Source organism: Mauremys mutica, chromosome 1 (genome assembly GCF_020497125.1).
Source record: "Mauremys mutica isolate MM-2020 ecotype Southern chromosome 1, ASM2049712v1, whole genome shotgun sequence".
NCBI classification, from domain to species: domain Eukaryota; kingdom Metazoa; phylum Chordata; order Testudines; family Geoemydidae; genus Mauremys; species Mauremys mutica.
The window spans coordinates 40,010,449-40,036,744 of record NC_059072.1 but is presented as its reverse complement, the minus strand read 5'-3'; the positions used below and the strand labels follow the sequence as shown (position 1 = coordinate 40,036,744).

The 26,296-nt window shown below is 42.4% G+C and overlaps 1 protein-coding gene across 1 annotated transcript in view; it reads left to right on the top strand.

Annotated features, from left to right (window-relative positions):
- PLXNB2 (plexin B2) overlaps nt 1-26,296 on the top strand; it is a 335,252-nt gene that overhangs the window by 213,764 nt on the left and 95,192 nt on the right. The window lies entirely within an intron of this gene.

Here is a 26,296-nt window from a genome sequence, read left to right as displayed (position 1 = left end):
TCCTGTCTGTCAGTCCATGTTAGCTAGTACGCAGTTCCATTGTTGTACCAACCTTTTCCCTGGCCCAGTTACTATGCTTTGGGTTACTAGCAGAAATCCACTTTCTGATCACATTAGCAATATAAAATGACAGATTATTCAGTCTGAATAAATTTCAGTTGATTACAGATGCTGATACCGCACTAATCTAGAGACCAAGCAAGAAATGTCTAGTCATGGAATTCCCAGAGCAAACTAGCAAACATTTCAAACTCTTACACACACAATAATTTTTATGCTCTCATTCAGTACTTCAGGAGATGCTCTATGGCCATTTCTGTAGAGCCTCCTCTGGCTCACAGTTGCTCTTCTTCCATCAAATGCCCTTTGAATCATAGGTTTGTGCAGTTCACCTCATAGAGGCTCAATCTACTGCTCCCACTTTTCCTTACATCAGGGATCGGCAACCTTTGGCACACAGCCTGCCAGAGTAAGCCCCCTGGTGGGCCAGGCTGGTTTGTTTACCTGCTGCGTCCACAGGTTTGGCCAATCACAGCTCCCACTGGCCGTGGTTTGCCGCTCCAAGCCAATGGGGGTGCGGGAAGCAGCACAGGCTGAGGTATGTGCTGGCTGCCGCTTCCCTCAGCCTCCATTGGCCTGCAGTGGCAAACCACGGCCAGTGGGAGCCGCGATTAGCCGAACCTGTGGACGCAGTAGGTAAACAAACTGGCCTGGCCCACCAGGGGGCTTATCCTGGTGGGCCACGTGCCAAAGGTTGCAGATCCCTGCCTTACGTCGTTCTCGAAGTCACCTGATTACAGCTATTGGGCCAAAACAGCCCTCAGAAATAATATATGCAACAACCATTGACTCCAGTGGCAGGTGGTATGTATTAGATGATGGATTTAAAAGCAAAACAGAACATTTATATAGCATCATAGGTGCACGTCACTTTATGGCTTTGAACATAGCTTCCCCATACATATCTCCCTGGAGGCTGCAAGCAGAGCATCAGTCTGTCTTGTATCAAGATACTGGCCACACTGAGAAACAATGCATAGTTGTTGAAATGAGACTCTGACCTCTTGACTGGCTAACAGTTTAGTTTTGGAATGGAAACCAAGGTATTTCCCTCACGTGGAAACTTGTCACCTGCTCTGCAAGTCCCACAGTAAGGTTTTTTTTTGTTTTTTTTTAATTGAGCCACCCTCCTTGATGATTAACAACCTACATGTTCTTTATAGACATATACAATATATAGACACACAAAATACTGTGAGCTGGATGAATCAGCATATAACTATGCTTGGAGAAAACATACAAAATACTGACATCTTAACAAAATGCATTTAGAAATTTGTGTGGTTTTGAAGAAGCCAATGTCAGTGGTAAGGAATTATTAGGGTATTATGAACACCCACTGTCTTACAAATCCTTGCCAAAAAATGACTAATTTATAGTGCATGACATTCATGTGTATGCAAGTCAAGGCACGTACCATAGTTAGGCATCTATTTCAGCACCTACCATATCTGACTAATAAGGCCTGAGCAAAAGTTTATGGAGTTCACTTATTAGAACTTACCCTATCTGAGAGGGGGATGTGCAGCTACCACCTAAGTGGGCAAATTTGATTCTGGGCAAACATTTCTAATTAAACTGATTAAAAATTAGATCAACTTACAACTAATAATGCATAACAGAAATATTCAGAGTCATCTGATTAAATTGCAAAAATGCCTGCAGAGGGAAGGATTAATAAAAAGCATATTTTGCAAGGCTTAAGGAGAAATAGCCCACAGAGCAAATAGCTTGTTCATATTTGATCATAAAGAATACCAAATACAAAGAATATACAATAGGAACAAACATTTATTTCCTGGTTCTTACCAAAACAGTACTTGTTGTCCTTTACGCTTTACCTCTACCATAGCTAAATCTTTTATGTTACTTGTGCCATTAGCATATACATTCTAGTTCTTCTAGAGCAGGGGCGGGCAAACTTTTTGGCCTGAGGTCCGCATCGGGTTTCGTAAATTGTATGGAGAGTGTTTAGAGGAGGGGGTCGTGGCCCAGCGCCCACCTCCTATCTGCCCTCCCCCCCACCCCTCAGACTCCTGCCCCATCCAACCTCCCTGTTCCCTGACGCCCCCCCCCGGGACCCCTGCCACACCCACACACACCCCACATCCTGTCCCCTGACCACCCCCGGACCCTCGCCGCCCCATCCAACTCCCTCTCCTTCCTGAGTGCCCCCCCAGGACCCCTGCCTCCATTCAACCCCGTGTTCCCCCCCGACCCCTATCCACATCCCCACCCCCCGACCACCAACCCGAACTCCCCTGCTCCCTGCCCCCTTACTGTGCTGCCTGGAGCACCGGTGGCTGGTGGTGCGACAGCCACACCACCTGGCTGGAGCCAGGCTACACTGCCGCTACCACGCAGCACAGAGCACCAGGTTAGGCCGGGCTCTGGAACTGTGCTGCCCCAGGAGCTCACAGCCCCACTGCTCAGAGCATTGCACCGGCAGTGGAGCCAGTGAGCTGAGGCTGCGGGGGAGGGAGGGACAGCAGGGGAGGGGCTGGGGGGCTAACCTCCCGGGCCAGGAGCTTGGGAGCAGGGCAACACCATCCTGTGGGCCGGATGTGGCTTGCGGGCTGTAGTTTGCCCACCTCTGTTTTAGAGTGAGTCCATCCAAATCGGTGGATTTGATTTAAATCAAATAGATTTAAATTACTATTCAGGCAGACTCAATTTAATCATGAATTTCTACATAAAAGTATATTCTTGTTGATTGTTATAAGCTTCATACATCTTCACAACTCAGAGATGTAGGTTTCATTTTTAGAAGGTATACACTATACATTTTTGAAGTGATTTATTTTGAAAACTTTTCAGATTCGTTTTACAGCTATATCAGAAAATGAATGCTTGTTTGGTTATTTCATTTTCCAAAGGTAATTGAAGCAGATATTTATGAAGTGATTGGGAGGTGAACTATCTCCAATTCAACCAGTTAGTTATTAATGTTTGGAGGATTTTCTTGCCATGCTGTATTAGGAGGAGAACATCATCGGACAGACAGCTAAATTGCTTTATTTAATTAAAACAACAGTGCTATGTAGTCTGGATTTTTTTTCTTCAGCAGCAAACATATCATATTTTAACAAAACAAGCATATGAATTTTTGAATTTAGTTAAACTTTCAAGTTTTTTTAATCAGGTTTGTTTTTGTTAAAATTGTTTTTAACTAAAATAGCTAAATGAAATTTAAAATAAAACAAATTAAATCGACTATGTCAGCCAGGTCAACATGAGAAACTTGAAATATTGGCTTCTGCAGCTAACTCAGTAGTCTTCACCTTAATTTTCCTGTTTGTTCATAATCTGGAAAAGAAAAACAAGCTTTCCTGCTTTTTCAGGTCCCAAACGATTTCTCAGTTTGGAATGAATTTGTCCAAAGGAAGAAAATATTCTTTCTACACCGGCAGAAGAAGCTACTGCTGTTAAAAGTGAGATTATCACTTCAACAGTCTCTGAATCCAAGTCCTTAAGTGACTTCCCCCACTTCACTGGTGTGACTTTCTTTAAAACATCATCAGCAAACATATATTTCTTGAATGGTTCACCCTCCACTCTGAAGTTTATTATAGTTGGCATTATGGAGGGATGATTGCCGGATGTCCATGTCGTAGCCAACTCCTCTTCTTCAGCCGTTAAGGTTTGACCCTGGCACTGAGTATTGAGAATATTTGCAAGAAAATGAGTTGGAGATAGTGCTTGGCCCATTCGTTTTTTTAATATTGTAATTTAACTCTGTCATTGCATATTTCTCTTTTTAAGATCTCACTCAGTTCCTTCCAGATTTCAACAGCATCAGCAATAAAACGGCTATTTCCCTGCATTTTGTTCAAGGCTACAGAAATAGGCTTCAGGGTACTCAGCATGTGTTCAACACTTCTCCTAAGCCCAATGTTGAGAACTTTTGGCTATGACAGTGCCATCTATTTTTTCACAATTTTGTTCACAAACTATCATCAGATTAGGCCAGTTCTTGATATAGTGCACAAAACAGTCCACTACTGAGTTCCATCACATGTCTTGTGGGAGATTTACTTGGTTCATCCCACTTTTTTCAGAGCAGCTGCTGCAAAGTGGTTGTTACTGAGATATTTTACAGTTTCAACAACATTAACCTTTATTTCTGGAACACTGAAATCTTTGGCTAAGAGGTGCATCAAATGAGCACTGCAACGATATGTTATTAGCTTGGGATTCTCTTCTAAATAATTTCTTCTCATCTTGGATACATTTGCAGCACTGGCTGTGATCAAGCTGCGTACTAGACATTTGAATTTTTTTCAGTTTGTTACAGCTTTTACTGCTGCTACTTGTAAGTATTCTGCTGTGTGCATTTCCTGATGTATCCATTCTTTCTGTAAGGAAGATATTCTCTTTCATACACTTTATCCAGCAATTTGCCTGCGACATCTGCTCTGTTGGGTGGACTGTATCCCGGTCTTAATGACTGAACTATGTTAATGAAGTGTGGGTTCTTAATCATACGGAAAGGAGAATTTGTTGCATAAAATTTTTTCATCGGTTACTTACTTTTGTAATCTGCTGGTGCTTATCACAAACTCATCTATGGTTGTTTCTGGATGATGGAGATTTTTCTTTTTGCTACAGGTGATACACTGTGGCTATGTGACATACATGATGTGACTGAAACACTATCATTGGCAGATAACTCTGAAAACTATAGAAAATGATGCAGATCTTGAAGGTGGATAGTCTTCAGAATCCTGTATGTTGAGGATGGATTCTCCTAAACCATACAAGTCAATGCAATTATTTAATTATTATTACCATACTGCTCATTTAGTATTACTCATTGCATTCACTGATATTCAGTTCTACTTTAAAGGTGAAATTGTAAAAGGAAGATGTGCCTATTTCAGCTATTTATTTTTTATCACAACTGCATCTAAAATGATAGTGCCATAGAGTAGCAACTATATTTTTTGCTCAAACATGAGAATTCAAGAATAGTCCAAAAGGAAGACAGGCAGTCCTTAAGAAAGAAGTATGAAATAAAAAAAAGTTTACCAACCTGAAGATCCTGCATGTTCAGACATGTTTCTTTCATCATCTTCAACACAACTTCCTCCTGAGAAGGAACACTTTTCATGCTATTGTTTCATTAGGGCAACCAGGCCTTGCATTTCTTTGTTGCACTGTTTGCATTTTGCACACATGCCCGTCTTTACCCCAGGTAGAGGAACTGCATTAAAATATTCCCAAACTGGGTCTCTCTTATGGCCTGCTACCATTATAGGTTTTCCCTTCTAGTGAGAGAATGATATGGTAGATCTCAAATCAATGAAGGCTACACTCAGAAATACCTCAAGACTTTTGGAATATACTGCTCAAACAGTTTCACTTTTGTTTCTACTGCCTGTCCCTCCCTTCTCACGTTTATCTCAAGACTTTTTCTCCTTGTCCAGATCACTTCTGCCTCCAACAATCTTCTATTACATTGGTAGGCAAGCTATGGCACTCATGCCAAAGGCAACACGCAAGCTGATTTTCAGTGGCACTCTCACTGCCAGGGTCCTGGCCACTGGTCCGGGGTGCTCTGCATTTTAATTTAATTTTAAATGAAGCTGCTTAAACATTTTAAAAACCTTATTTACTTTTTACATACAACACTAGTTTAGTTATATATTATAGACTTATAGAAAGAGACCTTCTAAAACCATTAAAATGTATTACTGGCACGCAAAACCTTTAAATTAGCATGAATAAATGAAGACTCGGCACACCACTTCTGAAAGGTTGCTGACCCCTGTTCTATTCATTGAACTTTTTGAAACGTTGCAATTTTAGAGAGAGAGGTAAGGGATTGACTCTGTGTACACATTTGCAGAGGGACAATAGAGTTGAGGTCTGTTATATATTTTTTTTTTGTTTAAAAACATTTTTGCTGTTATCAAGCATGTTATTTCTGGAGACATAAATCCAGTTTGAGAACTGCAAAAGTAAGTAACTCTGATGGTATCTTCTAGACTGAGCATTGAGTCCCATTGGGTTAATAGAAAGATTAACCTAAATAATCTATACAGAAGCCCCTGGAACCCCATAAGGTTCGGTCCCTAATCCATGAACTATTGGAACTCAATTACAAAACTCTTCTTAAACATTACATGAATATATTGTCTCATACTATAGAATTAGAATTTAAAATCCCTATTTCATGATGAGATATCATTGAGCTACAATATAGGTTTAATTACACTTATCTTTAGATAGGTTTTTCCCCTCAAAGCATTTTTATAAAAAAAAAATCCGATTTTTTTAATTGATTTTTATCCACCCTGATCCAAATTACTGGCTCAGTCTGAATATTAAACATTTTAGCTGTGATAATCATTCTGTTCCATAGCACAGTAATGCAGGTGCTATTTAAAATGATATCATGCTTTAGGTATTTTGCTGTTCCTGAAATATATATACTACCCACAATAAACCTTTTGTCCTGTCAGCTTTCACCTGATTTGCTTTCAGACAGTTCAGAGAAAGTTGATCATGTTTAGAATAGCCCCTGAATACATATCTGGCATTATAATACATGCTGATTGCTTGTTTCAGATGTGCGTTTATCCACAATACACCATACCAAAATATATTGAACAGAAATTGTAAATTCATTTTGGAGATTTATATGCCAAAGTACCCAATATAGAGAGCATACAATGTAAGAGACAGAAAAAGATTTCTTAACCATTGCAATGAGCTCCATAAAAGAAACATGTAACTTAATAGCGGAAAGGATGTGACTAACGCTGTCCACCAGAAATCTTTGGAGATTGCCTGAATAATTAGGCATGCAGGATGGAACTAGTCATGCAAATAGCAGGATTTTCATTGCTCTCTATTTGCCTGTGATAATAGAGCTAGTTTTTGTTGGCCATGCTAAATTGTGCTTCCAAAGGACAGACAAGTTGAAGAAAGTGACACTGCTGCCAGCTGTTGAACATCCAGCTGCAAAGGCCTCTGTATCCAAAAGTGTGTTCACATGAGAAACTTGTCTAGTTTCAGGTTTCATTACATACTCTGGGCTTATCAACGCTGTTTCAAACTGGAATAAGCTGCACCAGTTCAAAATCTCTCTGCTATGCAAGTAGCAGAAATTCCCATGAAGACAAGGCCTCAGCTTTGTAGAGAGCTTTGTGAACAAGAGTACACTTGAGTTTTTTGTCAAAACCACAGGAGTCCGTGGCTTCACCAGAAGACATGGTGCAACAAGATAGCATTACCTGAATTTCACATTGCAGTCTGCATTTTGTTCAAACTTGCAAATCAGTGGAATTCAAGGTTTGAAAGCAGGGAACTCTCAGCAGGGACGGCTCTAGACATTTTGCCGCCCCAAGCACGGCGGCACGCCACGAGAGGCGCTCTGCCCGTTGCTGGTCCCGCGGCTCCAATGGACCTCCCGCAGGCGTGCCTGCGGAGGGTCCGCTGGTCCCCCCGTGGCTCCAGCGGACCCTCCACAGGCACACCTGCGGGAGGTCCACCGGAGCCATCTGCCACCCTCCTGGCGACCGGCAGAGCGCCCCCTGCGGCATGCCGCCCCAAGCACGCGCTTGGTGTGCTGGGGTCTGGAGCCGCCCCTGACTCTCAGTATCAAACAGGAGAAAATATTAGTTTCTGCCTCAGAGGAGTGCATGCTATCACAGGTTTGCAGAGCTTAATTTCGAAGCTTATATCGTGTAGTGTGGGTTTATGCTGAGATGCTCAGGATCATGTGAGGCACTGTAATGCCTTCACAATCTATTACTTAAATATGCATTCCTACAGTTTGAAAAACTGACTTGACTCCTTCCTTAGCACAACTATATGACCCTATACAATCAGATGGAGTGTTGCCAACTCTCATTTTATGTTGAGTCTTATGATACACAAGGGGTTTTCCTTAAAGAGCAATACATGAGAGTCTCAGCTGTCTTTTAAAAAAGAAAAACGTTTCTAGCTCTCATGGAGAAACACTTGAAAACACAGCTTGAGTGTGGCCTAAAGGTTCAAAAACCATAGGCAAATAAAAATGCCCCAAATGCGTGTGTTCTTAATCTCATACGGGATTTAAGGCAAACTCATGATCTTTGGGGTCTGACTCATGGTTGTTGAATGCTTAGAGTTGGCAGGACTGTGATAAAGTTGAGAAACGGTAAATTGGGGGCCAGATAAAATTAACAGATTCTTGGGCTGGATCCTACGAACTCTTGCAGGGAATAGAGAGCGCAGAGGGGAGATGCATGTACATGCTCCTCAGGCAACATCCTCAAAGGGCGAAAGTCTGTGCAGAAAGCCTACACAAAGTCTATGGCTTAAGTGGTGCACAGGCATCATATGGGCTTTCTGTACTGGGGGTGAATTTTATCTACTGTACAGTGTGTTGCACTTCACTAATCTGACACTTTCATCCACATGCCAACAGAACCAGGTTTAAGGCTGGGGGCAACTTGGGGCAATGGTGTTGAACCCTCATATAATACTGCGGAGCGCTGCATTCATTGACTGGACGGAGGCGCATCCTAAATAGATAAAATATTTTGTACTCCAAGCTCTCACTGCTTTTTAAAAGAAAAATGCTCCTTGGGCTGAAATCTTGTTGGACAACTCTGAAGCTAGGGAAGCACATTTCATGGCAATGTTGTACATCCATAAAAAATGGATTTTATAATGGCAGTGCTGACAGGCCATTAAATAGATGGGTACGAGTAGGTGCTGCTGTCAGATCGATGCAAGTTACTGGTTAACTGGCATATAGGTTTGGAGTGAAATGTAATAAATAGAATCATGGAGCAAGTTGCACCCAGTTCTGGCACAGGCACATTTGATCAACACAAGCACCTGCCAGTCCATTAGGACTAAGAACATTCCACTCATTTCCTTGCTCTCAGTGTGTTTAAAAACTAAAGGGTAAATACAGGTCAAAATGCTGCAGCTCTGCCTTTTTTTTTTTTTTTTTTTCCCCCTTCCCTGCAATGGAGATACATTTATCCATCAGGACTTTCTAACAGATAAGTAAATACAATTAAATGTGACTTTGTTTTGCACAACTTCTTTCATGCAAGTTGTATCCCACAATACTTAAATTAACCCTTTATCCTGCATGTGCCATTTTAGTCTCTGATTTGCTGCAAATCTTTTGATTTGTGAATCCTCCCCCACTCATATTCACACCATGCTCTGAGCCTCTATTCATCCATTGATCCGTTCATCCATTTGCTGCTCCAGCTATCCCACTCTGCTTTGCCCTATTGCTATGGATCTCCCTCCCAGCAACTCACATTTCCTTGCTGCACCAGTTCTCCCCCCCGCCCCGCCCCACCAGACCAGCAACCCGCACCATTTACCCCTGCTGCACCAACATCCATCCATATACTTTCACTGTTCAATCTCTTCCCCCACCCACCTGCCACTATCCACTCGTTACCCTTTACCTCCACCCTGTGCACACCCCAGTTGGAGCAATCATTCATCTGACTTCCCACTTTGGGCATTTAAAACAAAAATCAGGTGCCATGGGGTTAAATAGGTTACCAAGCTAAAAATAAAAAAATAGAGAGAGAAACTGCAGGGTGTAGGTATGGGGAAAATGTTTTTCAGGCAAGATTTGAAAATATATGGAAAGTCAATGAGGGGTGGGTGTGTGTGTGTGTGTGTGTGTGTGTGTGTGTGAGAGAGAGAGAGAGAGAGAGAGAGAGACACACTTCCACATCAGGCTGAAAACCACCTGAGGTTCTTGTTCTTTCTCCTTCACCTTCTCTTTTAGTACCTGAATCTCTTCTCTGAAGTAGCCAGACTGAACTAGCAGCAGTAGAGGAGAAAATCTTAACGAGGCTGTCTCATGATTAGAAAATTATGATTTTTTGTGGGGTGGAGGGAGGACAAGGATTCAAATGACCATTTCAAAAGTATAAAGAAAGCACTAGTTTGAAAAGCAAACAATGAACCTCCAGAGGAATGAAAACTATCAACATAACTGAAGACTTACAAAAGCCCCAAAGAAGATTTAATGAGGGATAGACCAGACAAAACCCTGCAATTTATCTCTAGAGGCAGAAGCCTGAAAACTTCTCCATTCCTCAACTGTGTTTCTTGGCTCTAAACATTCAATAACTTTCCAGCCAGAGAATTTGTGTCTCTCTCTCTCTCTCCCCTCTTTCCTGTGGTTTGCATTATCAGTTGCCTAAGTACAGCATATTATGGTACTCTGTTTAGCTTGGTTTACAGCTTTGCCTCCTTTGCATGGTTTCTGTCCCATCAGCTAAGAATTTCCCAGCTAAATGATGGACACAGCCAGAGAACGACACTTAAGTGAAAAATGGAAGAACCCATTAAACCCAAATGGGAAAACAAAATGAGAAACAGAAGAATACTGAAATATGAGGAGACAGAACTTCATAGAGCAAGCACCATCAAACAAGGGGCAGAATTCTTAATGAAAATGTTTTCGTTATATTGGGCTTAATACACTGCTCACTGTATAAATGCTATTGATTTATGAGTTAATAAGTGTATGCAGCCTTAGCATTTAAGCTTATATACAGTAGTTCCATTAAGCCTCATAATCATATTTTAATGGGGAGGGGAAAATTATAGGTCTGTCTGGTGCCAAAGTGCCATTTAACTTGGAACGTTGATTTGCCATTCTGTACCGCTGTAACAGTGGGGAAATTCCTGACTGTTTACATTATCCTTTCTTATCAGGCCTAACTCAGCCCAGGGTATTTATTTGTCATAACTGTCACCATGTAGGATTGGTACTCTAGACAGCTGTAGCTCTCCACTGTTGAAATCCAGAGTGCTGTGTGCTGTTACTGTCCTTAGAAAGAGGGCTACATAAAAAATGGACGGCCCGTGGGTGTGACCCTTTGAGCCTCATTCACATGACTGCAGTGTCATGCAATGACAGTTCTGGGAAGAAAGGGTTTGAAATAGTTTACTTGCATTCCTTTACACGTGGTCGTGCTCAGATTCACTTGCACTGTGAAGAGTTCTGCTTTCCTACTCATTTCCTCCAGGGGAAGTCCAAAAATCTGTCTGTGAAGATGACCTTAGCATTGAAAACAGGCATTTTGTTACAGTATGGAACAAGCGACAGACCTTTTTACCATCAGTGTAAGTAACGATGGTACTTACTCTTGAACAACGATATCCTTCTTACAAAGAAACTAAAGTCATTCTAAATCTATAGTGCTACTCTCCATGGGCTAGATCTTTGGCTCCTTCTCTAATTCCTTGCCTTAAAGGGGCCGGAAAGCTGTCCTGATGGTGCAGCAGGGGATTTCCCCCAGCATAAGGTAGTCCCTGGCTTCCTAAAAACTGGATAACCTGGCAGTACACCACTCTCTCTTGACCCTTTTCCCCTGTATTGGGGGGCATGTTGGGAGTGGGGGGGGCATGTCCAGAGCCCCTTGCACTCATGTGATGTCCTGTTTGTAAAAGATCCTAGGAAACAATCACTAGTCAGTCAGTGTGAGACAAAGTAGCCTTGAAACTGCCATTATTTACCCCCCGGAGCCAAACCAGCCCTTGGCTGCTCCTGGGATTGGGAAGCAGGATTGAAGTGTCTGTCAGCCCCTTCTGGGCCACCTCTTAAGGATACCCAGGTCTTCCACTCAGCATAGCTTGCCCAGACCGTAAGATCTGGCCCCATAAGCATCCACTTTGGAGCCAGAATTTTTTATATCATTAAAAGCTGTTGTTATGGAGAGAGGCCATGTCGTCTAACCGAGAACAAAGGACTGGGAACCAGGGGCTATTCTGGATTCAAAAATCATTCTCAGTCAGTTGCTCGCTATATAAAACTTAAGCCAAGTCATTTACCCACCTTGTTTCTGAGTCAACTGCATCCTGAAAAACTGGGAAAGAGAAAGAAAGACCTCTGATAAATGGGTATGTCATCTCTGCTAAGTTTCTCTGTGTAAGTGACACACAGATGTATGGCTGTAAATAGAGAGGCCCATACTGAAACCACAGATCCAAACCCTGAAAAGGCCAGTTTCAGAAGCAGAATTAAGGCCCATCCACACCCCAGTTCCCCTCTCCTTCTGAGATGAGTGTGTCACTGGGTTGGAAATGTGGGTGTATAATGGCCATATTACATAAGCTGATGATCTGCGTACTTGTCTCGTAATAATGAACAATACAAAAATAAATGTGGATTCTGAAAAGTCTTTTGGCATGAGCTATTTGTACCTCAAAAGAAAATTTCTTATTCAGTAATATTACTATAGTAATTACTAGTGTCTATTGCCATGGAATAGGGACTGATAACTCCAGCTATTCTAATTGATCTTAAAAGGCATTTGGCGCTGTGAACCCTTAGGCCTGGTCTACACTACGCATTTAAACCGGTTTTAGGAGCGTTAAACCGATTTAACGCCACACCCATCCACGCTAAGAGGCCCTTTATATCGATATAAAGGGCTCTTTAAACCGGTTTCTGTACTCCTCCCCAACGAGAGGAGTAGCGCTAGTATCGGTATTACCATATCGGATTAGGGTTAGTGTGGCCACAAATCGACGGTATTGGCCTCCAGGCGGTATCGGCCTCCGGGTGGTATCCCACAGTGCACCACTGACCGCTCTGGACAGCAGTCAGATCAGAACTCGGATGCAGTGGCCAGGTAGACAGGAAAAGCCCCGCGAACTTTTGAAATTCATTTCCTGTTTGCCCAGTGTGGAGCTCCGATCAGCACGGGTGGTGATGCAGTCCGAAATCCAAATCCAAAAAGAGCTCCAGCGTGGACCGTACGGATGTGATCGCTGTATGGGCAGGCAAATCTGTTCTATCAGAGCTCCGTTACAGAAGATGAAATTCCAAAGCATTTTTAAAAAATCTACAGACAGAGGCCACAGCAGGGACTCAGCACGCTGCTGTGTGACAAACGTAACGGAAAGCCAAAGAATCAAATGGACGCTCATGGCAGGAGGGAGGGGGGACTGAGGACTCAAGCTATCCCACAGTTCCTGCAGTCTCCGAAAAGCATTTGCATTCTTGGCTGAGCTCCCAATGGCTGTAGTGTCAAACACATTGTCCGTGGTGGTTCAGGGCATAGCTCGTCAATTTACCCCCCTCACCCACCCCCAGAAGTAAAAGGGAAAAAAATCCTCTCGACTCTTTTAAATGTCACCCTATGTTTACTGAACGCTGCTGATAGACGCGATGCTGCAGTAATCAACGGCAGCATTCTCGCCCCACCCCATGGGTGGCTGATGGTACAATATGGCTGATATCCCTCGTTGTCATCAGCCTTGTGGCAGATGGGGCAATACAAAAGGACTGGTATCTGTCCTCATCATCAGCCCGTGAGTGCTCCTGGCTGGCCTCCGGTGAGGTCGGCCGGGGGCGTCTGGGTAAAAAAACTCCTGATCATTCCCAGTAGATGGTTACCAGTCGTACTGCACCATCTTCATCATAGCAACAGGGGCTGAGCTCCATCAGCCCCCGTCCTTCACGTGTAAAGAAAAGATTCTGTTCTGCCTGGACTATCATAGCAGCGGGATGCTGGGCTCCTCTCCCCCACACTGCTTAATGTCCTGTCTGGACTATCATAGGAGCTAGAGGCTGCCTTCCCCTCATATCTCACTAACAAGTCACTGTTTCTTATTCCTGCATTCTTTATTACTTCATCACACAAATGGGGGGACACTGCAACGGTAACCCAGGAAGGCTGGGGGAGGAGGGAATCAACAGGTGGGGTTGTTGCAGGGGCACCTCCTGTGAATGGCATATAGATAATCATTTCTGCGGGATCTGACACAGAGCGGTTGTGCTCTCTGGTTCTCTGATACACTGGTTCTCTAGTACACTTGCCCCATATTCTAGGCAGGACTGATTCTATTTTTAGATACCGTAAAGGAGGGATTGACTCAGGGAGTCATTCCCATTTTTGTCTTTTGCGCTCCCGGCCGATCTCAGCCAGGGGCACCTATGACAGCAGCAGATGGTGCAGCACAAAAGGACTGGTAACCATCATCTCATTGCCAATTTACAATGGCATGGTAGATGGTACAGTACGGCTGATAACCATCTCTGCTATCATGCAGAAGCAAATGAATGCTGCTGTGTAGCGCTGCTGAATCGCCTCTGTCAGCAGTATCTAGTACACATACGGTGACAGAGACAAGAGGCAAAACAGGCTCCATGGTTGCCATGATATGGCGTCTGCCAGGGCAATCCAGGGAAAAAGGGCGCAAAATGATTGTCTGCCGTTGCTTCCCCGGAGGAAGAAATGACTGACGACATTTACCCAGAACCACCCGCGACAATGATTTTTGCCCCATCAGGCACTGGAATCTCAACCCAGAATTCCAAGGGGCGGGGGAGACTGCGGGAACTATGGGATAACTACGGAATAGCTACCCACAGTGCAACGCTCCAGAAATCGACGCTAGCCTTGGACCATGGAAGCACACCACCGATTTAATGTGCTTAGTGTGGCCGCGTGCACTTGATTTTATACAATCTGTTTTACTAAACCGGTTTATGTAAATTCGGATTAATCCCGTAGTGTAGACGTACCCTTAGAGATGCTGGAGTTCTTGCTTTGACTATCTTTAAAAGAGTTGCACCAAAAAAGTCTGACTGGCAATCCACAGTAGAAAAGATGGAATGTTTTTTAAAAACAAAACAAAAAAAACCCCACTGATGTGGGCAGTAATAAACCAAGGAATTCATTACAGCTCAGTTTTGTGTTGCATAGTTCTGCTGTTGAGAACGCATATAAATCTACAAAATTCTGCTGTTCTATGTTTAGTTGCTGATGTTGCTGGCACACTGTCTGCAGTGGCTCATGATGGAGTGCCAACCTCAGAGTAGACTGTCAAAAAGCAGGGCGGAAATCCCAAACTAGTTCTACAGTTAGATTTCACCCACTCAGTAATAAGTGTGAACTCCTAAAGCCCTACAACATTGTTACAGACACAGTCAGACAATCCCCTTGGGTCATTCCGGTCTATCTTGCTGTCGTCAGACGCTCATGGTGTGGTGCTCTGTTCTAGTCAATGTTGATATCAATCGGCTGCGTGCGTGTGTTCCCTCTGTGTGCTGCCTCAGCTCTGCGCAGATAGCTGACCCAGCAAACCCCGAGAGAACCCCAAATGACCACAGACTCTAGTAAGGTACGAAGGCACGTCGGCTAGGTTTATTGTCAAAGAGTAACACAGTAATAGTTCCCTCTAGACTCTACTCTACAGGACATACTACGAATATGTGCCCCCTGGCAATGGACTCAGCTCAGTCAGTGGCAGGACTCTCCATTGCCCCCTAGGCCGGACAAAGACATCCACTCAGAGGTGCATTCTTATACAGAGGTACAAACAAGTTACACATCACTCCTGACGTATTGAGGTGCAACCCTTCTACATAGCAAGGTGCAACCCCTCTATGCAGTAAAGTGCCGCCTCTCACCTTGTACATATTGGTTCGAACAAAACAATTCTATCCATCATAGTACCCTTTCGGCCCTGTCATTGGGATGGGTCAGCTTGTTCCTTGTTATCTGTGTGGAGTGTACAAGTATGCGAATGTTCTGATATCTGGTGTCCAGTACCTTTTAGGTATGTCTCTCTTTTTACAGCATCAGCCCTTTCCTTGCCAGCTTCTGTGAGCAGGGCCTGCCTCTGGCTCACAGCTTAACTTTGCTTTATGTTAGCAAAGTCTTGATCATTACTTTAGTTCAGGCCTTAGGCCTCATACCGGGCCTCTGATAACAAGGTTTATAGCTCAGGGCCTCCTCTTACTACACTTGCCACCTAGGCAAGCTGAACTATGTGATAGATGGTCACGTTACATGAAAAATCGCAATAGTCCGGTGACTCCCAGTTCCAAAGGACCAGTCACTTACCCCAGGTCAGTTGTATTCAGCTCTCAAACCAAAGACAAGGCCTGTAATTAACTAATGATTTATTAACTAAGAAAATAAGTGAGAGCCATTTATAAGTTTAAAACAGGAAACATACACGCAAATGAGTTTCACTCTTAAATTTAAAAAGTTTCTTTAATAAGCAGCTCTATCTGTCCTTTAGGGCTGACTCATGCCAAGCAGCATGGGAATCTCTTGCTTATTGTTAGGAACCTTTGCTCCTCAGAGTCCAGACAGTTTAAGAATCTGTTTCTCCATGTCAGGGATTTTATCCCCTTCATCCCAGAATCCAAGCTGATGGGATGAGTTCATGCACAGGCCTGCCCTTTCTGGAGAGGTGAGGAATGCAGTCAAGAAGGTCTCTGTCCTTTGATGCTACACAATGCCTCATTTGCCTGCCATGGGCCACCTTGTGTGCAGGATGAGTACTTTTGCCTCAATTAATGGTTCTTTTCCTGCGTGGTGAGTTACACCAGTGGTTTTCAACCAGGGGTCTCTGGGAGGAAACAGAGGTCTTCCAGGGGGTACATCAGCTCATCAAGATATTTGCCTAGTTTTACAACAGGCTACATAAAAAGCACTACAGAAGTCAGTACAAACTAAAATTTCGTATAGACAATGACATTTATACTGCTCTATATACTGTACACTGAAATATAAATACAATATTTATATTCCAATTTATTTTATAACTATACAATAAAAATGAGAAAGTAAGCAATTTTTCAGTAATAGTGTGCTGTGACCTATTTGCGTTTTTATGTCTGATCTTGTATTTAAAGTGAGGTGACACTTGGGGTACACAAGACAAATCAGACTCCTGAAAGGGGTACAGTGGTCTGGAAAAGTTGAGAACTACTGAGTTACACAATTACAGAGGATTACAATGCAAACACTCAATATGACTATACCATGGGATACGGATATACCGTATATACTGGTTCATAAGCTTAATCTTTTTGGTAAAAAAGTGATGCATCAAAGAGCGGGGGTCAGTTTATAAATGGGTCTACACCAAAATTTGATGATTTTCAACTCTGTGGAATCATTGAATTGAATATCTAATACATTGTTGTTTTTTTAACCTGGAGCGTCTGCAGGCATGGAGCCCCTCAGCTCCCTGTGGCCGAGGTTTGCTGTTCCCAGCCAAAGGGAGCTGAGGGGCTCCGTGCCTGCAAACGCTCCAGGTAAACAGAACGTCCAGGCCACTAGAGGCTTACCCTAATGGGCCGGGAGCCAAAGTTTGCCAACCCCTGAAATATAGGGTCGGCTTATGAAAGGGTCATACAGTTTTTGCTATTTTTACCTAACCATCTTGGTGGGGTCAGCTTATAAACAAACCAGCTAATGACTGAGTATATCTGGTAAGTAGGATTAATACATGCAGCATCCTACAAGCATTTCATAAATGCAAAAATCTAAACACATTGTTATAACAATAATATCTATTTACTAACCCACAGATGAGCCAGGCTGGTTTCCAGTTATGCATTTGTCAGTGTTCAATGAGGTCCTGGGTCTTTGGCATGTGCTGGCATCTGGTCTTCCAGCATCACAGTTGCAAAGACAACAGGCCAGTGGAAATTCTTTAATCAGAGTGCAAAATATTTAACCCTGGGTATGTTTCCTGTGTCTAATTAGTTGATTGCTATAAAAATAAGCGTTCTCTCTGCCCCTTTATTGGTCCAAGTCAGAATTTGGATCTGGATCAGAATTTTAAATACTCTGGAGTTCAGGTGTGTTTGGATGCAGGATTTTGATTTGGGCCAGTCTAATGTAAAAATACATTCATCAGCTTTGAGGTAATGATATAATTATTCATGTGGACTCGGATCCAGCAAACGGCTCCACTCAGACCTTTTAGCTCACACACAATTCTTGTTGACTTCAGTTGGGCTTTACAATCATGTTTATTACAGTAATGCCTCAGGGCCAGCCAGGATATGAGGTAGTCCCTGCCTCAAAGAGCTTGCAATCTAAATGAGACTGACGCAGTCTGGGGAAAGGATATACAACACACAAGAAGAGTGAACAATGTGATGGCAGCAGACAGCATATTTGTTCCATTTTGGTTGGGAGGGGTTACTTCTGAGGTGGGGATAAACTAAATGAAGAGTGGGGAGGGGAAGGTGTGGAGTGAAACTAAGCGAGAGGGTTCGGGGCAAACAGCCTATCAGTACAGGGAAGAGAAAGTCCAGACAGAATTGTAGAAAGTTCTCTGAATGTCCGAAGGTCCTTGCTTTGGCTGCTTCTGCCCTTACCAGCTGCAGTCTGTGGCTGATTTCCCTGAATGCTATGTGGGTCATAGTGCTCCGAGAGGGGGTGAGGAGTTGTCCCCAGCACCCCTCTGGGTCCATGGGGTTGCTAGGGGGAATGGTGGCCCCAGCTGAGCCCTGTTTTGCCTCTCTCCCGCCAGTGTAGCCGTCCCTGCTTTGGCTGCTTCCTCCCCATCAGCTGCAATCTGTGGAATCTCAAATGCAAGTGTGTCATAGAATCATAGAATATCAGGGTTGGAAGAGACCTCAGGAGTCATCTAGTCCAACCCCCTGCTCAAATCAGGAACACCACAAACTAAATCATCCCAGCCAGGGCTTTGTCAAGCCAGGCCTTAAAAACCTCTAAGGATGGAGATTCCACCACCTCCCTAGGTAACCCATTCCAGTGCTTCACCACCCTCCTAGTGAAATAGTATTTCCTAATATCCAACCTAGACCTCCCCCACTGCAACTTGAGACCGTTGCTCCTTGTTCTGTCATCTGCCACCACTGAGAACAGCTGAGCTCCATCCTCTTTGGAACCCCCTTCAGGTAGTTGAAGGCTGCTATCAAATCCCCCTTCACTCTTCTCAGCCTTTCCGCATAAGTCATGTGCCCCAGCCCCCTCACACTGCTGTTGTTAATGCCCGGATGACTAAGTCTTAAGAAAACTTTAATCTCTTTATGTTCAGATAGCCAAACACTTTTTAAGAAGGGGATTCGCTTGTGACTGGTAATTAACACGGTCTTGTATCTTACTGGTGCCTTTGTGTATGAGAGTACTGCTTAGATTAATTGCCTTCGCTATGGGAAACTGGATGAAATTGTGTTTTGTTTTGTTTTGTTTTGTTTTCTTGGAAATTATTGTGAAAAATGTTCTGTGAAAATCCAGAAACATGACTGTTTAGTTTTCTAAGAAAGCATGACTAGCTTCAGTATCCAAATGACCCTTCTTCTGAACTTGTGGGAAAGCTATACACCGTTTGAGCCTAGAGCACCTTGTAGGTTAGGTAGTGGCCTCCTTCCCCTCCCGCTCCCCTCCAAAAATCCATAGACATTTTCTGGATGACTTTGTACAAATCCAAAACATGGGTACCACAGAAATTATTCATGTAGAAAACTTGCTTTGCGACTGATTCATTTAATCTTAATGATCTGATGATAACTTCAGCTTCATGCTTGTTCATTTCTGATTGTAAATAATTTTCAACAATTAAAAGTGCAAGAATGCCAAATTTTGTGTGGAACCTAAGTAACTTTGGGACTAAAATGAATTATGTTCCTCAAAAGATAGAACAAGAGAAACTTGGTAAAATCATTTTGCAGGAATTTGTGGGATCTCTTTCCTCCTCCCCAAAAAATCTGATCTTCATGGATTCATGCCTCTAGACCTTCCCCACACAGTTTCAGATTCAGAAAGGCCCCCCAAACTCAAAATTAAATTCAGTGAACATTTGAGGTTTGGTTTCTGGACAGGAAACCATAATCTTTTGTATGGCTTACCCCAAAACCATCAGCCCAGGTTTGCAAACGTCCTCTTGAAAGAAAATCTCGAAGTCTGACACACACAAAAATTTACTTGATTACCACAGTTTAGTTCAGCATGGTTACATGGGTTAGCAAAACGTTCCACAAATAACCCTGAAGGTAAGTGGTTGGGATTATTCCATTTCTTAAAATGGAAGGGATAGTGTTTCTGAGACATCATTTTAGAATGGGTGAGAGGCTCAAGACTCATGCAGATACTTTCAGAAATTGATTGGGTAAGATCAGAGGAAAAGTTGCAAGACACCGTATAGGCATCACTTTATATAAATGCTGCTAGACTTGTTCTTCGGGATAATTACAAGAGAAGCATTAAGGCAATTTGAAGATCAGTGTCTGAGTATGGATTATGGAAGTTGTAATGTTCTGTCTGTTGAGGACTTGACTGATACTTTCAAGTTTTTGGTCTGTCTTAATAAAAGCATATCATTATGTACTCAGATCATTAAAATTGATCCAATTAGAGAGGGGGGGTGATGGTTAGCCTTGCCATTGTTAAAAACAGCTTTATCCTAGTAACAATGTGGCTTCCCAAGTACTGTACTTGCCCTCCCCTACATCTGACTTCTGGGATCTCATGTGTTGCTTTGTAAATGGCAACAAGGTGTATATGATCCAGCTACCTTGTCTTTTAAACAATTTGCCTGCTAATATTACAACACTGCCTTTTGTCTCCAAGCATTGCTGGCAGCTGATGGGGTTGAATATTGACCACCACCACCACTCTTTTTTAAAGTTTGAGGCTTTTAACAATGTATGTAAAGTGCTTCGCGAATGGTTTTTATTCTATAATTTATTGCTGCCATATCAGATTTTTCCCCTTATAAAATAAATGGATTTAAAGTGAATTTTACTTGAATAAGAGTAGCTCCGGCATGGTGTGTGTGTTGTGGGAGCGGAGGGAAGGAGATGGTTTAGAAAAGAAAGCAGTTTTGCAATTCACTTAATTCTGACGGACAAATTGGGCAAGAGGAGGTTTTAATAGTATTGCCGGGGAGGGGGGGTGTGGGGGGATGACAGGCAGGAATTTGAGGGTGAAAAAGGCAATGTATTTAGCCTCCATTTGGCCCCCATTCTGTGTAGTGCTGTGCTCCCTGAACTCTCAGTAAGAGTTCTGGGTGTTCATCACCCACCTCACAGGATCAGGTGCTAAATAAGTGACACTTTTACTGCATGTCTTTGGGCAAAACAAGTAGGCCCTGATACAACAAGGAACTTAAACACGTCTAATTTTCAGCATGTGAATAATCCCAGGGGGCTGTGTTTAAAATTATTCATGATGGTGCTTGAATGTCTTGAATATTCTTGAAAGATGTCTTGAATATGGTGCTTAATATTTTGCTCAACTGGAGCCTTAATTTCTCTGCCTCCATTCCCTGTCTGTAAAATGGGCATGATAATATTCCCTTTCCCTTTTCTGGCTTGTTTGTTTAGAACATAAAACTCTTCATGGCAGGGAACTATCTCTTGCTATGTTATACAGTTACCTAACACAATTTGTAGAGTCCAAGGCCAGAAGCAACCACTGTGATCATCTAGCCTTACCTCTTGTATAACGCATGCCATAGAACTTCCCCCCAAAATAATTCCTGGAGCATGTTTTTGAGAAGAACGTCCAATCTTGATTTTAAAATTGACAATGGTGGACAATAGGCAGTCCAAGTCAGTTGAGTCCTGTAGGTGCTGCCATAACACAAATAATAGAAGAGAAGAAAATCTAGAAGGATTCTGCTATATCAGGCTGAGTTCATGTGAGATGATTACAGCACATCTGATTTTATTTTGTTCACTTTTTGTTAATGTAAGTCTTCAGTTAATGTGCCTGATCAGAACTAAACTTTTAGAAGTGCACAGGGACTTACTTTTGGATCTTTTCCATGGCATATTTAATTTTTGTTTACTGTTTTCTTAGAAAGGGGGGGCGGGAAATGAAGCCAGTGAATATAAGCTGGAATGTTAAGCCGCATGGATGTCTGAGATAATCTAGCCCTACTGCTTTGGGGGAAAAAAACGAATGCCAAAAAAACCCAACTTTATGGCATGTACACGTTATTTTTGTTGATTTAACTGGAAACTTTTAATTTATAGGATTTAGGTGAACTGCTTTGGAAAAACTCTTTTTAATGATTTCTAATAAGACTTGACTTTTCTCAAGCATAGTGATTCTTCCTAATACAGATTATAACTATTGTTATCCTGATACTGATATTTATATCCAAACATATAGAGGCCCCAACTGAGATTGGAGCCCTGTTGTGCTAGGTGCTGTACATACATACACAGTAAGAGACATTCCCTGCCCCGAAGAGTTTACAATCTAAATAGACAAGACAGACAAAGGATGGGAGACAGCAAGTATCCCCCTCCCCCCTGGTTACACAGAGGGGAAAATTATCACTCAGGACATCTGTGACAGACCTGGGAATTGAACCCAAAGCTCCTAAATCCCAGTCCAGAGAGCTATAATGAGGCCATATTTCCTCTTGATGCATAACGTGAGGCATAGCCCCCTGCGTGGAAGTATGGTGCCTTATCGTTATGGTGACAGCCCCTAACGAGCACCATGTAGAGAGATCAGAGCAGTGATGGGTATTTCTAACCAATTCCCTTTTTAATACCTACATTTCAATTCAATAAATATCCAGCTCTTAAAGGGATAAGTTCTCCTCTAAGTTGTACCTCTGCAAATCCATTGACAAAAATGGATTTACGTGAGTGTTAACTGAGGGCAGAATTTACCCTAGACTGGCATAAGAAATTGCTGCAGTTTTCCTTAAGGGATATCCAGTAAGTAAAGTCACTTCTTGGCTCCTGGTTGCTAAGCTTGAGGGGCAGTATCATTCTATATACATTTGCCTTTCCAGTGGGACAGGAATAAACAAATGAGTCTGAGTTTATCTGCATTCACTGTGTCCTAAGATTTGTCCTTACATGCTAGATATAGAATTAGATATGATTATTATTTTAGCTATAATTTATAGCAGAGTAAGCCTGCTTCTCTAGCTCATAAGATGGCACAAACAAGGTGACCATTACTACAATGTGGGAGGGGAGATGGCTTGTTTGGATCAGAACACTAAATTCCTGGGGAATGGTGGGGACATGAGGGGAGAGGAATCTTCTCCAAATAAGATAGCACAGAGCTGCTCTGAGGCCTGGAGAGAGGGTAATAGCGCTGTAGAGGAGCACAGGGTTTCATTACACTTCATGGCATGCATCGAAGTCTGCGTTCATCAGGAATGCGGTATAATTCTGGGACCTTTCCTGGTGGTTCTGGTATATGAGGTCACCCTGTTATCAAGAGGCAAGCTGACACTGCCTCTTCGGTTGTTTCATTTACAGTTAGTGTAACTGCTTGATTTGGCCCATAACGGGACCTTTGGAAAATAGGATTGGGGTTAGTCTCTTTTATTCTCTTTTTTGATTTTGAACTACACTAAGTCTAAAAAAGACATAATCATTCTACTTAAGCAAAGCAATCCTTCCCATCCTTGTCTATGCCTAGAACCATGAAAATACAGAGACTATAAAGAGAGATTAGAATTAGTGGATTATTCAAAATGCGAATGTGAGTCTTGGGCACAGTAAACAGTTTACTGTCTTGGGGAGAGTTCTTCTGTCCCAGCTTGAAAGGTTTCTGCAGACTGGATGTTGACTTTTAGGTTCTGCTCTTCAGTGCAAATGATGATTCAGGCAATTCCCTTTCACCTCCCACCATGGAGTTTGCTATTGCTGCCAACTTTAACTTCTGTTTTGGCACAGAGATATGGTTCTTTTTTTCAGTTTTTTACTCGGCTTTAGCACTTCATGTGGCTTGCACCCTCCCACAAGGCATTCCCCTGTTAGATTACTTCTTGTTTTAAATTATTCCTCTTTTCTGCTGACCCATTTCTTTTCACAGTCCCAGATCTTTCAGATTTGACTCGAGATCCTTTATAGTTCTCCAAGTCCTTTCCCCATCAGGCAGGCATTAGACAGTCACATAATTAACTTTCAGAGGAAGAGTTACTGGTTCATATTTGTTTGCCAGATTTCTGTCTGCATGGTTTTTTTTCCCCTTATACCTACCTGTCCGGGCATGCGTGCTTTCCTTTCCCCATCCTCAGAACTTAACTTTTGCAAGTCTGCAAAATGTTCCATGTTTAGGAAGCCAGCCCGAATGTCATAGGTAAAAGCGCACACTAGCTTAGGTTTCAGAGGGCATTAATATCATTTCAGTCAATCAGCTGGTCTATTTAAAAGTTCAAATGCAATTAGCTTTTGAAATAGAAGTTTCAAGAAAATTCTAAAAGCAATTTACATAGTTAAGACAGATTGTATACTATTAAAATTTGATATTTTATTTAAAGAAATAAAGTTGAGTCTTAAGACTATGATACATATCAGTAATCACAGGAAAATTTAAAAGTTAAGGCTTATTCTGCACACCAGCTGACACTCTTACAAGTACAGCAGCTTCCATTAAAACGTCAAAGTCCTGATCGAAAGGTCAGTGAAGACAAAGGGGTTTGGATCAGTCCCTTAATGAGTATAGGGGTAATGATTTGTTACTGGCCAACAAGCAAGATTTGAAGGTAGATTGCACTTCATGGTTTCATCATGGCCTTTTTCTTTTCACCCACACAACCCACACAAAGTTGCCAACTCTTAATATTTTTTGTTAATATCATGATATTTTTTGGTTTTCCTTAAAGCTCCATATTCTGGAGACACATTTAATTTATGTGAGAAATGTCAGATTTCATTTTTAGTGTCTTGCCCTCATGATTGTGAAGAAAAGATTGAAAATGTAAGCACTAAGGGCTTGCAAACAAGCAGGCAAGTACAAGAATCCAGATTTTTTTTTTAAATCTCATGGATTTTAAAGACACCCATGACTTTTTGGGGCCTGATTCCTGATTTGTGAGTGCTTCAGCTTCACAATACTGCCCTGTCACTCCCATTTGCTCTGCTAGTGTCTCCCATACCTCCCTTCCAGATTTACATCCCCTCCTTGTGTTTGGCTTTCTGCTCTCTCTGCTAAACAAGGAGGGTGGGTGGCAGGGGCTGACATATAAGCACTAGGGGCTTGTCGATGCAAACTGTCACCAACTACCTACATCGGTTTTTAATTCATGCTTTTTCTTGTTTTGGTACAAGACTCTGTGTGGTCAGTCTCTCTTGTTTTGGATTAAGAATGCCTTAAATTACTTTTTTCACCCTTTTTAAAGCCATTTAAGCTAAATCAAAATAAAAATTACATACAGACTGGCACTTTAATAAACAGAGTGTGAATTAAAACCAGTTTTTTTTATTTTGGTGCCATCTTGTATGTAGACTGGCACCAAAATCACCCAGAGCGATTCTCCGTGATTAACCTTCTGTGGGTCCCGAAGTACTTCACAGTCCCTCCCTACCTGCTGTAGAGATCCCCACCCCCTTCCTGCCTCTGTGTTGAGCTTCAACACTGCCCAAGTGTGATCTGTCATTCTGCTCTCCTGCTGAATTTGTGTGCTGTGATAAGCAATGGCGTATAGGCTGTCCCTGAAACACCTCAGGCTCCATTGTAGCTTTAGTGTGCTTGAATTCATTGAACAGGCAGACAGGCTGGTGGCTAGGTTCCAGTGTGCATACAGACAGCTGTTTCCCAAGTCAGGCAGAAATGGGTTGCAAGAGCAGGGTTGCAAGCAGGTGGACTGGGGAAAGGGAGAGACAGAGTAACAGGGGTTAAAAATAAAGACACACAGTCCTCAGACGTTCCCTCCCCCAGCAGGCTTTCTTAAGAAAGGTGGCTTGGCTTTTTGCTTCGAGGAACGCTGGACCCTAGGAATTGCTGTAACAAATATCTAGTTCTCAAAGTTATTGGAAGATAAGCTGGATGTATCTACAGGGCATTTGCTTTTCATGCAGCTGGGAATTGATAAAACTAGTTCTTGAAAGCCTAGTTCTGAAATGAAATGTGTACTTGTTGCGTCGTTGGCTCTTTGACAACGGCAATAATATGAAGATATCACATGGACAGAATTGGGTCCCAAATAACTGTGTTTACTGTCTAAACTATTTAGATATCGGTAGTCTGGATGGTTTCTAGAACCTAGAACACAGTGCGCACCACTAGAGGGCTCACAAACTACTTAACAGGATACTAGCTAATTTCTATATGCTGAAACACCAATCTACTTTACTGAAAAGTAATGAAGCTAATGGATTAGTTTTTTTCTCCCAAGCAATTTAGCATGATTTCTATAACTTTTAATCCGTTAGAAGGTTTTCCTGGCATGATAGAGATTGTTGCTCTTTGGATAAATGCAGGTATTCCAGTTCTCTTTCCTTTCCTTCTCCAACTCACCAGCTCCTCAACTAACAAATGTCTGGAAGGGGCCTCACAGAAGCAATAAAATCCAGTAGCTTTCAGTGTGAACATTTTAGCTAGAAAGATCATTGTTAATATGTAATGGAAAAAATTAAATCCTTTGTGTTATACTGCGTTTAGAGTTACTGGATATATAAAAAGTTTGATCCTTTTTTATACTTTCAAAGAAGTTGCCATATGATTTTTAGCTGCCACTTAAAACTTTCAGAAAGCTCCCACAATTCTGC